This window comes from Cebus imitator, unplaced genomic scaffold (genome assembly GCF_001604975.1).
Source record: "Cebus imitator isolate Cc_AM_T3 unplaced genomic scaffold, Cebus_imitator-1.0 Scaffold119, whole genome shotgun sequence".
Lineage (NCBI taxonomy): Eukaryota > Metazoa > Chordata > Mammalia > Primates > Cebidae > Cebus > Cebus imitator.
In genome coordinates this window covers 2550860-2557072 of record NW_016107434.1, presented here as the reverse complement: position 1 = coordinate 2557072, position 6213 = coordinate 2550860, and the positions used below count along the sequence as shown (strand labels likewise).

General features: G+C 42.9%; 1 long non-coding RNA gene across 1 annotated transcript in view; it reads right to left on the bottom strand.

The window, feature by feature from the left end:
• Window positions 1-22: 22 nt before the first annotated feature.
• The window catches only part of LOC108311884, a 16443-nt gene continuing 10252 nt past the window's right edge, over window positions 23-6213 (bottom strand). Inside the window, exon 3 of the long non-coding RNA XR_001828397.2 lies at window positions 23-2245. This is a non-coding gene — a long non-coding RNA (uncharacterized LOC108311884). The remainder of the gene's footprint in view (window positions 2246-6213) is intronic.

The following is a 6213-nucleotide window of genomic DNA, read 5'->3' as shown; positions in this document are numbered from 1 at the left end:
AGAGACGGGGTTTCACCATGTTGACCAGGATGGTCTCGATCTCTTGACCTCGTGATCCACCCGCCTCGGCCTCCCAAAGTGCTGGGATTACAGGCTTGAGCCACCGCGCCCGGCATATTTAATACCTTTCATTGATATTTCTTAGCTACTTAAACTAGTAAAAAAATACAGTATTTCTTCCTAAATGTTGTTAAAACAACTTCTTAGACAAATGGATTATAAACCGGAGTCAAAGCTTTATTTCTAGCTAGCCACAAGGGGTAAAACCTTTAAATGTACCAATTTAAGATTCCCTTTAGGAATTGTATAGGAAAAGCAAATGGTCAATCACTGTTAAACTGGATACAAGAAAAAAATAATGTCTGGTTAAAGATTATTAGGCTAGCCAGTCAGCTGGGTGGGTAACCTTGGCTTCCCAGAAGTCCTTAATCTCATTTAGGCCTATCAGAAAAGTGCTAAAGCATTTTAACAGCAATGCCAATTACTTCCCGGAGGAGGTTGTGAATTATATCACATAAAATAGTTCTGCTTCCAGACAAGGTTTAGGACAATTTTTGTTCTCAATGTGACTAAAACTTTTGTGCCAAAAAGTTATTATTGAATTTTTGTTCTAGAACAATATTTTTTCCCTAACATTTGATTTAAGGTGGCTAGTCCTTTTGGAATAAGCCTATGAAATGTTTCTTAGTTAAAAAGAATGTTGCAAGGTTTGAAACGTTGATAGACAAATGCAACAGTTCTGAAAAATTGTAAGATGACATAATGGAAATAGTACTGAAGTAAGTGGCAAATGTGATTTTAAAACAAGCCAGCAGTGTCTGGATTTGTCTACCGATTTATAGGAAATACATGATAAATTATTCCACAGATGGGCAGTGAGGAATAAATAGACTATGGAAAATTCTACAGGACCGAAAATCTGGTTTTTTCAAGAAAAAAATTGCAAGGAAGGGGTGGGGGAACCTATATAAAATACATAAAAAATTACCAATCAATTAAATGTGGACTTCATTTGAGTCCCTAGCGAAACAAACACATTATAAAATTATGCCATTCCTGAAGCAGTCGAGAATTTGAAGTCCCTTACTGAATATTTAATATTAATGTATTGTTGTTGATTTTAAAATTGTGATAATGGTATTTGATTTTAAAATTGTGATAATGGTATTGAGTTTATATGTTAAAAAATCCACCTTATTCTTTAGAGGTAACAGTGAATAATCTGCAGACAAAATGATATGATGTCTGGAATTTACTTCAAAATAACACAACAGAAAGAGAAGGGGGCAAGGATATAGATTAAATACAACTAGCTTGGATTGATAATGGTTGAAGCTGGGTGATGGGGGTTAGAAAGTTTTTGTACAAGTCTGCCTTTTTGCATATGTTAGAAACTCTCTTTGATAGAAAGTTTAAGTTAAATGATGTCGGCAAGATTGGTCCTATGAGCTGTTGGTACTTTTGTTGCTTTCCTGGCTAAACTCCTTTTCTAGAGCCCACCACCAGTAGAGTCCTGTGCACAAAAAACAGGTGGAGGGCAGGAATGCCAATTACAGCACACGTGCAGAAGTCACACCACAGTATGATGTAAGGGAAAGCTTTCCTTTAGAGCATAATATTATGGGCGAAAAATTCCTGGCGAGACACAAGAAATGGCTATCACTTTGAAGCATTGTGGTGAAGGGGTAGTACTCATCTCTCTTTGGAAAATAGAAAACTTGGTGGGGTTTACTGGCTTTGGATACAGAAGACGAAAACAATGAGAAAGAATATGGTCCCAAGTTGGGCAAGGGGCAGAACTATTCTTCCACAGTTTAAAAGGTGCTGGGCCTCTTCTGGGAAGTAATTAGCATTCCTAATCATAGGCTTGATAGATGTAGCTGAGATGAGGACCTCTTCTGGAAAGCTGGTTGGTCACAATCTTCACCCATCCTTTATTCATCTTCTTTAACACTTCCTCCTTCTTTCTCTTTTGCATTAGACTCTTCCTCTAGTCTTCTTTTTTCCCTTTCTACTTCTTCATAGATGTTTCTTTCGAGAATTACTTGTGTATGACCTGCTCCGAGGGCTCTGTCCTTGCAGCAAACTTGAAATGAGGCTCTTGACATTTTTTGTCATCAGTTTGTCTGAGAACTTGCTTTCTTCAATTTTTTCAACGCATAGACTAGATTGTTCATTGGCACATAATAAATAACAAAAATCTTGGAGTTTCTAGTATAGTAGCTCAAAGAAGGTGGCTGGAAGCCTGGAAAAGGTGGCAGAGAAAAAAGGATATGGAGAGAGAGGAGGACATCAATAAGATCAGAGGTTGGGGGCTAGGCACAATGGCTCATGCCTATAATCCCAGCACTCTGGGAGGCCGAGGTGAGTGGATCATCTGAGGTTAGGAGCTCAAGACCAGCCTGGCCAACATGGTGAAACCCTGTCTCTACTAAAAATACAAAAATTAGTTGGGCATGGTAGTGCGTGCCTGTAGTTCTAGCTACTCAGGGTCCTGAGGCAGGAGAATCGCTTGAACCCAGAAGGCAGAGGTTGCAGTGAGCTGAGATTGCACCACTGCACTCCGTCCTGGGTGACAGAGCAAGATCCTGTCTCAAAAAAAGAAAAAAAAAAAGAAAAAAAAGACCGGAGGTTAGAACTCTGCCCAGAGAAACTGCTGTGCCTGACATTCAACTTGACCTGTGTTGAATGTTCTTTCCTGACCTGTGTTGTTATTGTTCCTTCTCTCTCCCATCTTAGTAGATGACAACCCCATCCCTAGGTTGAAACCTAGTCCAAAAACCGAAGTTTCATCCTTGCTTCCTCTCATTCTTTCACATCTACACTGGATTCATATGCAAGTCCTGCTGGCAGATCTTCAACATGTATCATAACCCAATCACTCCTCCCCAGTGCCATTGCTGGAACACTGGTTCCAGCCACCAGCTCTAGCCTGGGTTACTGTAATGACTACCGAAGTCATCTTCCAGTTTTCATCTTTGCCAGTTTCATTCTCCTCTCAACTCAGGAGGCAGATGATCCTTCTAAAATGTAAATTAGATTGTATCACTTCTCTCCTCCACAGGGTGCAATAATCATGCATCATGCAAAAGCTAATGGTCACACTGGTCTTCTGGTCTGTGCAAGCCACTTCCCACCTATTCCTGCCCTGTTAGCCCTATGATCACATCTTGGCTGTGCCCTCACTTGTTCCCACTGCCGTCACACTGGCCTCCTGATTTTGTCCCTAGGGACTGCACCTGCTGCTCCCTCTACCTGGGTCATCCTTCCCCCAGTCGTGGGTATGGCTCTCTCCAGTGCTTCCTTCATGGCTTTATCTAATGTTAAGGCTCCTCAGTGAAGCATTTTTGACTCATCTGTTTAAACAATCAAAGTCTTATGTAGATAGTAAAACCAAAAAGAAAAAAAAAGGGGAATCTGAGTCATGGCACCAAAAATAAAACCACCACCACCACAACAACAGAAAAGGAAAAAAAAAAAATGAAAATAATCAACCTCTCCTCCCAGCACTCTGCAACCCATCTACTTTGTTTTTCTCTGTATACGTATTATTACCAGACATACTATCAGCATGTCAATCGTTGTATTTATTTTATTTTGTATTTTTGAGACGGGAGTCTTGCTCTGTCACCAAGCCTGGAGTGCAGTGGCATGATCTCGGCTCACTGCAACCTCTGCCTCCTGGGTTCAAATAGTTCTCCTGCCTCAGCCTCATGAGTAGCTGGAATTACAGGCATATGCCACCACACCCAGCTAATTTTTGTATTTATAATAGAGATAGGGTTTTACCATGTGGGCCAGGCTGATCTCAAACTCCTAACCTCAGATGATCTACCTGCCTCAGCCTCTCAAAGTGCTGGGATTACAGGCGTTGAGTCACTGTGCCTGATATCTGTTTTTTGAGAAAGAGCCTCACTCTGTTGCCCAGGCTGGAGAGCAATAGCACTATCTCGCCTCACTGCAACCTCTGTCTCCTGCCTCAGCCTCCTGAGTAGCTGGGACTACAGGTGTGTGCCACCACACCCAGTTAATTCTTATATTCTTAGTAGAGACAGTGTTTTACCATGTTGGCCAGGCTGGTTTCGAACTCCTGACCTCAGGTGATCTACCCATCTTGACCTCCCAAAGTGCTGGGATTACAGGCATGAGTCACCACACTTGGCCATTTTATTTGAGTATTAAAACAAGGGCAATCATAGAAGATTGGAAATACATGGGAATGTTTGGCTCCTTTAAAAGAATTTAAAGTTATTGGCCGGGCGCGGTGGCTCAAGCCTGTAATCCCAGCACTTTGGGAGGCCGAGGCGGGTGGATCACAAGGTCAAGAGATCGAGACCATCCTGGTCAACATGGTGAAANCCTGTAATCCCAGCTACTCAGGAGGCCGAGGCAGGAGAATCGCTTGAATCCGGGAGGCAGAGGTTGCAGTGAGCCAAGATCGCACAACGGCACTCACAAGAGCAAAACTTCATCTCAAGAAAAAAAAAGAAAGAAAGAAAGAAAGAAATCAGAGGACAAGGTACAAACAACATAAGCAGCAGATCTTAGCAGGGCAGCGGCGCCCGGGGGGACAAATGACAAGAACGTGCAGATCGGGGAGCTACGGGACCTCATGCTTGAGGTCTCTGACCCCATCCATCATGAAATCACAGTTTCTGGACAAACAATCCAACTTTCTATATATTCATGTATTCTGATGCCATCTTAGAGAGGAGCTGGTAGAAGACTGAGAAATCACCACTTTTATCCAGAGAGATGGAACATTAAACAAAGGGATCCTAAATGGTTACATTGGACCAAGGTTTAACCAGATTGGACCTTTAGTTATTTATCTCCTTGCTGCTTACTTAGTGGTTAGGTGTCCACAAGGTTATCTGTCCTATTTGTGTAAAAATACCAATTTTTAATTTTTACCTATCTGATAAAATTGCAACCACATAATATGTACATAATTGTGTACATTTTCTGAGTATATGGTACCCATGGGTATAATCAGCTCAGATATTTAAAGCTCCAGGCTGTCTTGGTACAGTGGAAATAGGGTAGGCACTAGCCTCAAAAAGACCTAGACTTGAACCCATCTCCTCTACTCTACTTCCTCCCTGTGGGAACCTGGGCAAGTTACTTAACACCTCTGAGTCATGGTTGTCTGTAAATGGATTTAACATGGCTCATCTCAGAGGGCTGTCCTGAAACTCAAAGGTATCCTTGGCTAGGCACGATGGCTCCTGCCTATAATCCCAGCACTTTGGGAGGCCAAGGTGGGTGGATCACTTAGGCCCAGGAGTTTGAGACCAGTCTGGGCAACATGGCAAAACCCTGTCTTTGCCAAAAGTACAAAAATTAGCCGGGCGTGGTGGTACACGCCTGCAGTCCCAGCTACTCAGGTGGTTGAGGCATGATAATCTCTTGAACCTGGGAGATGGAGGTTGCAGTGAGACCAGATGGCCCTACTGAACTTCCGCCTGGGTGACAGAGTGAGACCTTGTCTCCAAAAAAAAAAAAAAAAAAAAGAATTTAAAGTTACATTTTGAGAAAAGACATATTTTCTAAATCTGGACATTTATGCATCTGGTGTTTTGTTATTTCTCAGAAAAAAAGTTTCAATATTTGAAATTAGACATCTGGCAACCCTAGTAACTAGCTTAAACAGGGCAGAGACAATCAACACTCTATTCCAGATCTGCCCAACAGAAAATACAACCTCCAATGTTGAAGCTTTGAGAGTGAGGGTGGGAGTGGGCAGTGTGGGTGTTTGCCCTATACACTGGCGACTTCTTTGGGGGCTCTGAGAGTGGATGGAGCAGGTGAGGAGATGCTGATGAGGAGGGTAGAGGAGGCTGTGGTGGGAAGATCAGGTCATCCCTGGAATAAGGCCCATTTTTAGGTTGGCCCAGATGGCCTGCAGTGAACAGAATACAGGTCTGCAGCCCAAATGAGATTTGCAGGTAGACCTCCTCAGAGTCTCCAGCAAGAACCCCAACAAGAGTGGAAATGAGACTTCGAAGTAGCCAGGAGGCACCACTGGGCTCTGGCCAAGCCTAAAGGAATCAGAGGATGACTGAGCATGATGGCTCACACCTGTAATCCCAGCACTTTGGGAGGCTGAGGCAGGTGGATCACCTGAGGTTGGGGTTCAAGACCAGCCTGACCAACATGGAGAAACCCTGTCTCTACTGAAAATACAAAAATTAACCAGATGTGGTAGCAGGC